This window comes from Mauremys mutica, unplaced genomic scaffold (genome assembly GCF_020497125.1).
Source record: "Mauremys mutica isolate MM-2020 ecotype Southern unplaced genomic scaffold, ASM2049712v1 Super-Scaffold_100099, whole genome shotgun sequence".
Lineage (NCBI taxonomy): Eukaryota > Metazoa > Chordata > Testudines > Geoemydidae > Mauremys > Mauremys mutica.
This window is the reverse complement of record NW_025423266.1, coordinates 490,886-504,246: the sequence shown is the minus strand read 5'-3', so window position 1 is coordinate 504,246 and position 13,361 is coordinate 490,886. Positions and strand designations below refer to the sequence as shown.

The 13,361-nt window shown below is 50.4% G+C and overlaps 1 non-coding gene across 1 annotated transcript; it reads right to left on the bottom strand.

Annotated features, from left to right (window-relative positions):
• Positions 1-7,175: 7,175 nt before the first annotated feature.
• Positions 7,176-7,257, bottom strand: TRNAN-GUU. Its single transcript has one exon. It is a non-coding gene; the product is annotated as a tRNA-Asn (tRNA).
• Positions 7,258-13,361: the final 6,104 nt, after the last annotated feature.

The window sequence follows — 13,361 nt, the reverse complement described above, 5'->3', positions numbered from 1 at the left end:
AAACTCTCCTGGGGGTGGACAGGAATCTCTTAGAAAAATAAAATAACCAAGATTTACCAAACTCCCTGTTACACATTCAAACCTCTCTTTGTGCACATGGCATCAATTGGGGCTCTAATAAATGTCAACCTTCCTTTAACACAGATCGTTGTTCCTTGTAACTTTCAGACGCATTCAAATGGCAGCTGTTTACAGGTCATGTGCTGCTAGTTCATGAGCAGCAGCAGAGTCTCTGTACGTTTACCAACCATAGAGCTCATTATGTCTGCCTCTAAGTAAGTGCAGAGTTATTTCAATGGCTCCTACACTGACATCTGCTGCCCCTTCTGGCTGGTTAATTGCACTATTTGGAACCTGCCCCTAAAATTACACCCTTCCTGGGAGTGAGTCAAAACTGCCCAAGGAAACCCCATTGGGTTTCAAGTGCAGTACAAGCAGGGAGGTGAGGGGCCAGCAGAGGGGTCTCAGAGGTTCTCCTAGGGAGCAGGGTTGGGGGGCTAGTAGTCATGCCTGTGGGGTTCTATTCCTGGCTGTGGGAGGAAAGATGTGTCTAGTAGATTAGAGGTGGGGGCCTAGAAATCAAACAAAAAAAAATCTCCCTTTTCAGCTTCAATGCTCATTGAACAAGAACATGGCTTCTCATCACTTTGGTTTCAGAGGAGCAGCTGTGTTGGTCTGTATCCTCAAAAAGAACAGGAGTACATGTGACACCTTAGAGAATAACAAATTTCTTAGGTTCTGTTGCCATCATGTGGCCATTTCATTTCACTTCTTATTGTTAAAATGTTTGGGTACTTTGCACAGAAACATCATCTCCTTGGGAGAGACGGAGAAGTGGAAGCTGCATTGATTTAATCCTCTGAAAAATAGATAAGGATTAAAATATTCCCCAGACAGCTCAGTCCCAACCAGCCTTGCTCACTGCTGCCAGTGAAGCTCAGTTCTGTCCCACGGCCCCAAGAACTGCTGGGTGCAAGTCCTGGGCCTGATGTGAAGTAAGAAAAAAAAGATAATGAAGGTACCCTATCCCCTAGAACTGGAAGGGACCATTGAGTCCAGCCCCCTGCCTTCACTAGCAGGACCAAGTACTGATTGTGCCCCAGATTCCTAAGGGGCCTCTCAATAATTGAACTCACAACCCTGCATTTAGTAAGTTAATGCACAAACCACTGAGCTATCCCACCCCTAAACAGCATAGGGGTGACTCTGCCTGCCTAGACTTTTCTATAGATAAATTGAGACACACCATGCTTGAGGAAGGAGATACAGATGTGTTGTTTGATTGTTTTTCTCATGTTAAATGTACTTGATCATTTCCATGGCAAAAATACTTGTACGAGACCATGAAAAAAGGAAGAAACTGTGAAAATACCCATGGGAGAAAGGGGGTTTCTGAGAGCTGGGGTAGATATGGAGATTTTTATGAAAGGGGAGAGGCCAAAGTAGGGCCTTTAGCTGGAGCAAAGGGGGAGGGTTTTTTGGACAGTTTCATTTTAGCCAGCCTCACATCCTGTAGTCCCTACTTCCCCATCCCACTAACATGTGACCTAGCACCTCCCCACTGGTAAAGCCACCTCTGACAGCCCCACTGGACTGGCCTCCAGAGCCCCCAGCACGCCCTCTCCTAGCTGGATCCCCTGGCAGCCAGAGCTCTCCCCAGAACTGCCGTGGTTGCTCCCCTGGGTCTCTGGTCAAGGACGGCTACCGGCTTCTCCTGAGAATGCGGCTGAGAAATGACTCACCCTTCTCTAGATTCTCGCCTGTGGGCTCTGAGAAGCAGGATGGGGCCTGTATGATAAAGTCCATGTAACATTCCCCTCTCATCCCAGCCCTGGTATGTCGCCAGTAGCTGCTGTCCCTGGGTAGCAGCCAAGGATGTTTCCCACCATTCAGGAGACCCCAGCCTGGGACTAAAGTCAGCTTCAGGCTTCTCCTCTCTCCCTTCTTGGAATCAAGTTCATGTTTTTACCAAGAATTAAAACAGCCCAAACCTCTGGAGGGTGAGGATCCCTGGTGGGCCAGCCTGTACTCCACCCTGGTCCCGAGGCCCATCGGGGATATCGGTTGGCGGCTCCTCCATGGGGCCGTGAGCACAGGCGTGTACTTGGCGCGGTTTACCCCTGTCCTAGACACCTGCCCCTTCTGCGGCGTGAGGGAGACCCTGGCACACGTTTACATAGAGTGCTCCAGCTTGCAGCCCCTACACCGGCTCCTCACCAATATCCTATTGCGTTTCTGGCTGCACTTTTCCCCCCACCTCCTTCTCCATGCACTCCCTATCCGTGGCCCCACGAAGTCGCGGGACCTCCTGGTCAACCTCCTCCTCGCCCTGGCCAAACAGGCCATCTACGCGACCAGGGAGAGGCGGTTGGCCAATGGAGACTCCTGCGACTGTGGGGCTTGTTTCCAATCCTTAGTCCGTTCACGTCTCCGAGCGGAGTTCCTCTGGGCGGCGTCCGCTGGCTCCCTTGATGCCTTCGGGGAGCAGTGGGCGCTGTCCGGGGTTCTCTGCTCGGTGTCCCCGTCAGGCTCCCTTCTTATGACCCTTTGACCGCACTCCTGTCCCTGTTCTTTTATTAGTTGTCCCCCACAATTAGTGGGTTTCTGAGGCCCTGTGGAACCTCCCCTTAGGCTGGTGGGGGGGATCTGTTAGCATGGGGTGGGCTTTGCCCGCCCCGTTTCCCGGAAACCCAATAGATACCGGGACTGTTCTGTCTGCGTGGGGTGCCCTGCTGGCTGGAGTGCTCCCCCTTCTCTGGCTGCCTTGCTGGCTGGGGCTCCTTCTCCCTTCCTGGGCTGCTGCTGCTGCTGGCTGGAGTGCTCCTTCCCTGGACTGCTGCTGCTGCCACTGCTGCTGAATGAGTGCGTGAGGAGTGGGGGGGCCTTGCTGGCCAGCCCCCACTCCCCCCACTTCTGGAGGGAGAAGCCAGGACCCCACCACTACAGCTACCACCTGTGGGGGGTCCTTCCTGCCTGGCCACCAGGGCTGCTGGAGAAGGAGGAGCTGCTGCTGCTGTGTTTGTCCTGGGGAGCTGCTGGAGCCTGGAGAAGGAAGAAGAGAACTGAGAAGACCACTGGCTGCTGGGGGAGTGCACACGACTCTGAAGACCTCTGTGGAGGGGGCCACCAAAGACTGAGTAACTCTTTAACTGTACTCTAGTGGTGGGGGTTTAGACTGTGTTTGGGGGGACACAGGGGATGTGGCATGGAATCAAGTTCTTGGAATCAAGTTCATGTTTTTACCAAGAATTAAAACAGCCCAAACCCCCAGAGTCTGGATCAATGTTCTCTCCCCTCTTTCTTTACGCCCCTGTTGTTATTTCATGGAATTTCTGGGATGGAGAAAAAATTGAGTTCACTCCAGGTGGAGGGGAAAGAACCCTGAAAATCTCAGGCCCCAACCCCTGCTACCAGGATCACTGAGGTGCTGGGAATCTGCATGGGAAAGGGACTGTGTGAATTGTCAAGGTGGGGAATGAATAACAATTTACAACTAGATCCACCTCATTAACCACCAACACAGGCTAACCCTGCTGCAGATAGAAGGGAAACTGGGAGTGATTCTTTGCTGTTTAGCCATGGAAACAATGACCCAATTGCACTGCAGTGAATGTGCTGGGGAAAGCTGGACTTCACAGGCAGGTGGAAATAGTAAATCCTAGAAACAGCTGGAGCCTCCATCTCATCATTTCTGCCACCAAGGTCAGGGGTTGAGCTGTTCACAGACCCGCCCCCCTCCGCCCCATAACGTTCCAGCAGAAATTGGCAGCACCACCCACCCAGTGCAGGGGACAGGGCTGAGTGTATCTCTGCACCCTGAGTCCAGGGCACCCACTCTCTCTGCCCCACACATCGAATCTCGCCCTGATGCAAAGTGACCCCTATGAACAAATAACCTCCAGGAGAGCAGGTCTGGCCCTCAGAGAGGGGAATAGTCTTCTCGTGAAGCTTATAGGCCACTGGATGCGCTGGGAATAGGACAGCTCTGAGTGTAACCTACAGCCCATCTGGGGATGTAGCTCAGTGGTAGAGCACATGCTTTGTATGTATGAGGCCCTGGGTTTAATCTCCAGATTGATTTTTTTCACCCTGCTGCTTTGCTCATGCCCAGAGGGGATGTGGCCCAGCAGTCTCCCTGCACCAGTTTCAATCCTGCTCAGTGAGGGGCAAGTGTCAATTGCATGGAAGGTCTGGGGGGGCTTCTGCTCCTAAGTCACCTTGGTACATGTAAGATTCCCACCCGCTGTGCTGCCTGGGACAAGGGTAGATGAGACGGGCGAATCCTCCAGCAGTGGAGGGAAAGGTCCCATCTGCACAGACTGAGAGGCAAAGGGGCCGCAGGGACGTGCCAGCTGCTTCTGGGAGTGGTGTGCCACATGGAGCAAAGGTGGACAAGATGCCGCCTTAGTCCCCTTGTGCTGCTGGTGGTGGTGGCAGGGGTCCCCAGGCCCTTTTAAATTGCCCAGGGGCGGCAGGCGGGACCAGGAGGGACACTCCTAACGTTGGAACTAAAGCTGAGGGGCTAAAAACTGTGGTGCAGATATTTGTGTTCACACTGAAGCCTGGGCTCAGAAACCCTCCCCCCTCATGGGGCCTCAGAGGTTGGGCTCAAGCCCATATGTCTGCACTGTAATTTTATAGAGGTTGGGAGGGAGTTTGGCAAGTGGAAATGGTAAAACCACATTGAGGGGACTGGACCACTGACCTATCAGCTCTCAACACTCAAACTTTGAGTAATTCTGTTATCAGTGCCTGTGAGTGTAATTTAAACAGCTGTACTGGGCTGGACCAGAGGCCCATCTAGCTCTGTGTATGGTTTTCTGAAAGTAGCTAATACCAAGTACACCCAAGAGTTCATCAACAAGGTACCACTGGGAGTTGAACCCAGGAGCTCTTATTTACAGAACAAGCTCTTAGCTAGCTAAGCCATGGTGCCTGCCTGTGGTGAAAATACACTGTCTGCTCGCACCTGACTTCCTGCCATCCCCACTGGGGCCTGAAAAGCTTTGCTTGTGTTTGGATTCTGCAAAGCAGAGGAGCAGGTGAGGTTTTCCTTGCAAGCTGTGTCTGTGTGTGAATCTTTGGCCAGATCTGCACTACAAAGTTATTTCAGCATCATTATACTGCTCAGGTGTGTGAAAAACACACAACGCTCCCTCGGTCAGCAGCTTGTGGCTGGTGCACACACTGCAATACCACGTCTGGCGACAAAATTGCCCTGTTTTGGTGACAAAATAAAACCACCTCGACGAGAGGCCTAGAGCTTTGTGCAGCAAACTTAAAGTGACAAATTGTCAGTGTAAATGCTGCTGGTCATTATATCACCATAACTGGCCTCCACCAGTATCTCACCATGAACTTGCCTGCCCGGCATTCCTGCTACAGAGGCTGGGTCCCTCCCCTTTCATAGCTCCAGAAAGTTTTGACAGCTGAGCCACTATCTATACCGGGATTAGGTTGATAGAACTGCATTGCCAGCCTAAGTAATGTAATTACACCAACCTAATTTTGTAGTGTAGACCTGTCCAAAGAATCACACACACGCCTTGGGAGCAAAACTTCACCTGCTCCTCTGCTTTACAGAATCCAAACATGAGCAACACTTGTCAGGGCCCAGTGGGGATTGGCAGAGAGTCAGGTGTGGGCAAAGACAATGCTTTAAGAAACAGCAGGTATCATGGCTTAGCTGGTTAAAATATCTCCTTTGTAAACAAGAGATCCTGGGTTCAATTCCCAGTAGTACCTTAAGGAGTGGCTTTTGGGGCACCTGGTATTGGCTATTGTCAGAAGAGAAGATTCAGAGCTAGATGGACCTATGGTTTAAATTACACTCACAGGCACTGATAATAGAGTTACTGAAAGTTTGCGTGTTAAGAGCTGATAGGTCAGTGATCCAGTCCCCTCAATGTGGTTTTACCATTTCCACTTGCTAAACTCCCTCCCAACCTCTATAAAATTACAGTGCAGACATATGGGCTTGAGCCCAACCTCTGAGGCCCCATGAGGGGGGAGGGTTTCTGAACCCAGGCTTCAGCGTGAACACAAATATCTGCACCAGTTTTTAGCCCCTCAGCTTTACGTCCAGGAGCCCAAGTCAGATGACCCAGGCCAGCCCTGCTGCCATCTTTATCCCTGGAGAGATGGACTCTAAGGGTACGTCTCCACTGCAGTGTAAGCCCAGGTGTGGCACGCTGTGCTCAAAGCAACACCTGGAAGCCCCATATTCACCACTCTCATATAACGATGACATGGTTTGTAGAAAGTCTGCCTCGTGAGGTATCATTTAAAAAGTCTTGATCTGTTGAACATTAATATCGTGTTGGATTGTGTGTGCTCGCATTGGCTGGGAAGTTATGAAGTTTTGCTCTGTGTGCGTTACTGAGATACGTTATGAGGTTGGGAAATGCCCCCCACCAGCCTTTCAGGTGTGACAATGGAGGAGCCAGACTTGCTGCTGGCCCATTGAAGGGATCCACACTCCCAAGGACTATCCCAGGAACCGTGTACAATGCAGGCTTCTCCGAGATAGCACAGCGACAATGGACACTGCTTCACTTACATCGTAGCAAAGGAGCTTCCTAGCAAGTTGGAAGAATCTATGAAAGACGGGAAGAGACATCATGACTTGGTCTCTCTCCCCCACAACTCAGCAGCTGGAAACACACATGGAGGACAAAGACTGAACTGAACTGACTCAGAAACAGAAGAGAATAATAACAATAATACTTTCAAACCAAAGTCCCCAAACAGACTAGTATTGGTTTTTCAGCAGAAAATTTTCAGTTTGGGGAATTTTGTTTTCTCAGTCAGACCTTGCCAAGGGAAGTAGGGAGAAAATGTTGGAGTTGCCTCCTTCAGAACAGCTTGGCCTAGACACTAGCTCTGGTTCACTGTTCTGGCCTTGCTCGGGTTGAGGGTATTTTAATAATTTGGGCAGGTCCCAGGGTGTTTGGGGGAGATGATGAGGATGTTCCCTTTTGAGATAAAAACTAAGAAATACAGCACTAGAGAATTTTTTTTAAAGAAATCTGGGATTTAGACATTTTATTTAAAGCAAGGGGGGGTCTGAGTTTCTGAGAAGGTTTTTGTTTGCAAGAAGCAACACTGTTGGCTCTGTTATTGTACCAAAGGGGGAGATGGTTGTCTACAAAGGAGGGGTGACAACTAAATGCATCCAGTGAGGATGGGATTTGAACCCATGCAGGCAGAACACAATGGATTAACAGTCCTCCACCTTAACCACTCAGCCACCTCACTTGAACTATCAAGAAAGGGACAGGTGGAGAAATCTAAGGCCAGCAGAGATAGGGACAATAAGGAGTTTTTAAATACTAAGCGGAAGCAGGGGCTGAATGAGCTCCCCCCTCACATCTAGTGAGGAGCTGGGGGAAAGACTTCAGGAACAGACCGTGTATGCACAGACACACCCACTCTGCCTAGGTATGCAGCATGATGGGGCCGCTTTCCCAAAATGACCAGTTTTGGCTGGTGGTGGGTTACAAATCACTTTAGGATTGAGTTGAATGAAATGTTATTATCCTTCCTGCATGAGTGAAGGGCAGCAGAACACACCTAGTCGGTCCTGATGGAGGGCTGGGTGGGTGGGTGGGTGGGTGGGTGAGGAATAGCTTTTATTGGCCTTCATAGAAGTGATTGAGAACATCATCCTAAACCAGGGGTCCCCAAATATTTCACACTGTGCCTCTTATCCATGGCTGTGGACCCTCGGAAGCCGCGGTCATATACCGATGCTGGAAATGGAGCTGTGGCTTGCTGGGGAGAGGGGTGCAGACAGGGGTAAGGGGGTCGAGGCCGAGCTGGGAGCCAGAGCCCCAGGCTGAGGGTGGGGTTGGGGAAGAGCTGGGACAGAGTGGGGCTGAGTGCTGCTCCCTCCATGGGGGCTGGCTCAGGCCCTGAGGTGCCCCCATGAATGTTCCTCTGTGTCCCCCTAGGAGTCATGCCCCACATTTTGGGGACCACTGAACCCTACTCGCTAAGCAGGGGCTATGATGCCAAAGCCCAGGGAAAGGGAGAACAAGTGTGGGGCCACCAGCACTGGAGCCATGTGAAGGGGCTGCAGGAGAGGGGCAATGGCTGGTGGCCCAGGGAGTTAAGGGCAAAGGGGGCACAGGAGGGGGCAGGAGTTAGGGGTGAAGGAGGCGCAAGGGTAGGGAGTGCAGGAGCTAGTGGTAAAGGGGGAGTGGGGTTAAGTAGTGGTGGCTGAGGGCTTAGGGAGATGGGTTAGAAAGCAACAGGCGTCTTTCTTTGGAGGTTTGATTCTTGCCTGCTGGGCAAGGCTGGTGTGTGGTGTCTCCATGGCTGCACTTTCAGTGTCTGATTACCCACAGTGCCCCAGGGAGCCAAGTCTAGACATATTCAGAGGCTCTATGCCAGGTTTTCTCAAACTTCCTTTCACTACAACCCCCTTCTGCCAGAAAAAAAACTTACTACATGGCCCTGGAAAGAGGGACCAAGCCCCTCCACACTGAGCAGAGGCAGAGGAGACAAAGCCTGAGCCCTGCCCCAGGTAGGGGAGGGCAAAACCAGAGCTTGAGGGATTCAGCCCTGGGTGGTGGGGCTCAGACTTTTGGCTTCAGCCGCAGGCCCCAACAGTAACTCTAGGTCAGGAACCAATCCATGCAACAAACCTCGATGCTAACTCTGCCCACATATCTACACCAGCAACACCATCACAGGACCTAACCAGATCAGCCACACCATCACCAGTTCATTTACCTGCACATCCACCAATGTAATATATGCCATCATATGCCAGCAATGCCCCTCTGCTATGTACATCGGCCAAACTGGACAGTCTCTACGGAAAAGGATAAATGGACACAAATCAGATATTAGGAATGGCAATATACAAAAACCTGTAGGAGAACACTTCAACCTCCCTGGCCACACAATAGAAGATCTTAAGGTGGCCATCCTCCAGCAAAAAAACTTTAGGACCAGACTTCTAAGAGAAACTGCTGAGCTTCAGTTCATTTGCAAATTTGACACCATCAGTTTAGGATTAAACAAAGACTGTGAATGGCTTGCCAACTACAGAACCAGTTTCTCCTCCCTTGGTTTTCACACCTCAACTGCTAGAACAGGGCCTCATCCTCCCTGATTGATCTAACCTCATTATCTCTAGCTTGCTTCTTGCTTGCTTATATTTACCTGCCCCTGGAAATTTCCACTCTTGCATCCGACGAAGTGGGCATTCACCCATGAAAGCTCATGCTGCAAAACATCTGTTAGTCTATAAGGTGTCACAGGATTCTTTGCTGCTTTTAATGAAGACTAGATGCTTTTCTGGAATGTGTTTGTTCCAGAAGTAGCTATTGTGTCATACAGGAGGCCTGTGATATGCAGAGGGTCAGATTAGATGCTCTAATGGTCTCTTCTGGCCATAAAGTTGACTAATTTCTGAAAAACTGAGCGTAGCATTGGGAGCAGTGTCTGATGTTTTCCTGTCTAGCCGGCTTGCTTCCTAGAACGAATGCTCCTTGAGTGGGGTGATCCACAGGGAGTAGCTCAAACCTCCAAAGGGCCTGGCCAGGGGCAGGACATTAGCACAGCAAGGGAGGGGTGTGGCAGTGACATCACAAAGGCTTTTGCAGGACCTCAGACTATTGGTCAAAGGTGGTGGGGAGGTGGTGACCTCACAGAGAGATGCTGACATCAGGAAGGCAGGACAGGGGCGAGGGACCAGGGAAACCTCAGAGACCCCTGTGGCTTTGCTTCAGCAAGTCTCCTTCTCGAGGTCTCTCTTTGAGGACTGAGAGAGTATTCGGGTTCATGGACGTGAGCGCCAGGAGGAACCTCTTTCAAGTTTTCTCCTTCCCTTTTGTGATTTTACTAGAAAATAGCTGTCCCTGTTTAGAAGGTAAGAGCCTCTTCGAGGTTTGAAACCTGTTTGGTCTGATCCATCTGGTGACAGTTGAATTCTAGGCATGGAAAACACGAGCTTAAGGAGGCAGAATTTTATTTCACACTTGGGATTTTGTCCCATAGAATCAGTGGGGACATTAGAGTTTGTCGTTTCTTTCTCACCTTTTCCTCCATCCATCCCCCCACACCTGTCGGGGAAAAAAAACCAGCCACCAGAAAGTGGTCCATTGTTTCACGCGGTGTCAGAGCCTGACACAGCGCCTGTGGGCAACCTTTGCTCTGCATACGTCAGCCATGCACACGCCGGCCGGTTCCCATGAAAGATGTGCCACTGCACATCTCGGTACTTAAAAAGTACCTGTGCCACTGGCAGATACTTTAAGGCTCCCGGCAGTGAGTTCTGGGGACTGTTGCTCACTTTCACTGAATGTAACTGTATGTAACTGTATGTGCAGCTCTGTGCAGTCACATTTGATAGAAGTTTGGTAATTAAATTATACAAGAGAGTCAGGTAGAGTGTCTACTACCACCACTATGTTTTGAGGAACTACAAAATTGTCTTCTGATAAAGGGTTTCACTATCAACTAAAAAGCACTTGCTAGACATGGGACATGGGTTCCAAAACCCATTAAAAAGAGAGAGGCTGGGGACAGATATCTGTACTTGGTGGTATAAGCTCCTTGTGTGAGCCAGAAGCACCAGTTCCACCTATGTCTCTCTCCACTGTGGAATGTCAGAGTTAATTTTTGATTCCCTTAAGAATCTAGATAAAGGTTACTGAGCTGAATTCACTGGCACTGGGGCTCCCCTGCTATGAGCTGAAATCACTGAAGAGCTGAAATCACTGAAGAGCTGGACTTGTTGAGCTGAGAGCACTGAGTACTGTGCTAATGAGTGGGGGAGCCTGAAGCAATACCATGGAGCAGAGCAGTGGGCAGAGCAGAGTAGAGCAGTTTGTGCAGCCACTGGGTGAGTGGAGCCGAGCAGCTAGTAGAGTGTCTACTATCATCACATGAGCTTAAGGAGGCAGAATTTTATTCCACACCTGAGATTTTGTCCCTTAGAATCACTGGAGACATTAGGGTTTGTCCTTTTTGTTTCACCTCTTCCTCCATCCCTCCCTCCCTCCTTTCTCTTCATCTCTTGCTTCTTTTGTCCTTTCTCCTGTTCCCCTCCCAACACCAGGAGGTGTGTGTGTGTGTGTGCGTGTCATGGAGGACTACTCTGCAGCTCCCACTGTGGGAGGTCCACCCAAAAATGTGGGGCTGAAATAGTGCTCGGGCAGTCAGGGCCGGGTTAGCCTTTTGTGGGCCCCGGCACCAAACGTATTTGTGGGCCCCTATGTAGTCACTGTGGGCTCCAAGTGTGGGCCTGGTGGGGCAGTGCCATTGGTGCCATAGTATATCTGGTACTGAACCTCAGAGACATTTTTCATTTTGATCACACCCCTACATGGCTATATGCATTGCCATACACAGCTCCCTCAGCCCCCGGGTTTTCTCATTGAGCTGTACACCCATGTGGGTTTTCCAGTGTCCACAGTGAGTAGAACTTTCACAGTGACCAAGGAAACTCCCCAGATTTATCTCCTTCCTCATTCAGACCCTCTCTAGCCATGTCTCCAGCACCCCCCATGTCACCAGTCACGGCATGTGGTCCTAGTCTCAGCTCAGAGTTCCACAGCCAGCAGATACCTGCTCAGTTCTGACAGATCCCTCCCTCAGCCCCCATCCTGCCATGTGAGCCAGCCACCTGCAAACACCATCTCCCCAAAGTCAGGACAGCCCTTGGGAATCCGAAGACACCAGCCTCTCTCCCTCTGTTCCCGTCTACATGCTAGTCTGCTACCTGGTCACCACCACCTCTCCCCAGGCTTGTTTCCTTTCTATTTTGGACATGCTCCCACCCAGCTGGAAGCTCCCTCTGCAAGCCTGACCTCCTCCCTCTTTCCCTGCTCCCCTTGACATTCCTTTCCTGCTTGTGACCTCTGTTCCTTGAGGTTAACTCCAGTGTCTTTAGCTGCTCTACCTTAATGGCCCCAGTAGTCACAGAGCCACTTGTAGCTTCTCTGGCTACAGCCATGGGACCAATTGCCAGAGGCCAGCCTTAGCCAGCTGCAGCTACTAGCCGCAGGAGGGGTGGCAATGCCAGGGCTGAGCATGCTTGAACCTTGCAACGGCAGCACTAGGGACTCTAAATCCTCAGCCCTGGCCCTAGGCAGCTGCAGACTCTGGAGTTAGGCACTTCCCTCCTCTAGGCCATGGCTTTAAGTACCTGAGATGCCCATCACTGCAGCAGAGGTCACCAATTCCCACGCCCCCCTCAGCCAGCACCTAGTCGTGCAGAAAGTGCAGCCTGAGTGATTTTGGAGGCTGGGGTGCCAGGAGGTTCCCGTCCCTGAGCAGCAGCTCTGCAACAAGCTCACAAGCCCCCCCTCCGCTGTGGGACCAGGACCCTGTGCAGACAGCGGAGTTACCCTGTGTATAACCAGGTCTGTCCAAAGCCTGTTGAAGTGAGTGGGAGTCTTTTCATTGTCTTTAATGGACTGTGTATAGAAGCAAAGACCCCATTCTAGACTCCAGGAGCAAAGTGCATTCTGTGCGGCACTGGTTTACTAGCGTAACAGGAAGGTCTCACATTACCTAGTGAATAAGCAACACCTCCTACAGCACCTAACACTTTCTGAGACGCTTCCCACCCATTTACTAAATGTGAACCTGCTTCGCTCACAAGGGCTGAACATATCAGGTGGGATGGTCACAAAAGCAGGGCACTTCTGCATTCAGCAGGGATTTTGGATGTGCACAGACACAGACAGGACTGGTTCCCGCAGTTACAGAACTGCAGTAAAGTGGAACAATTTTCAGCTTGTGTGATTGGAAGATAGCTGGATCCATCTTATAAGACTGTTCTACCTAAATGAGGAAAAGTTGAGGTGCCTTTATTATTCTTTTGTTCCATTCTTTGTTTCTATGGGGAATTTGCTAGTGCAATATTACTGTCTTCCTTTTAAACAAACAACATTTTTAAAAAAATGGCAATGGCTGTTGAAAATAGCAATTCCAGCCATAGTTAGCACTGGAAACACCCCAGCATTTGTTGCTCAATTGTATTCTACTTTTTCTACAGCAAATGACAGTGGATCAGCATATTTGATTTGGGAGAAATGAAGTAACAGCTGCCCAAATTGAGCTTGAGCACTCCTGAATTGTGAGGGTGTTCAAATCTGGAAGGCAGGTGCTAGATTCTCTTTCTGAATATTAGATAAATCTGGAAAGGAAAAAGTCAATTTCTATTTTCATGGCTCAGAAGTGGAAATCCTCCTGTACTGTATCTGAAGCTGCTCAGGCCCTCTAGTAGAGCCTCCCCTCCCTTACTTACCATTTTAACTTCTGGTGGGATTCACGTACCTCTCTTGCTAGGCTTCAGATAGAGAGGGGCACTGTCCATTTAGTCCACCCAGTTCCTTCTTTGG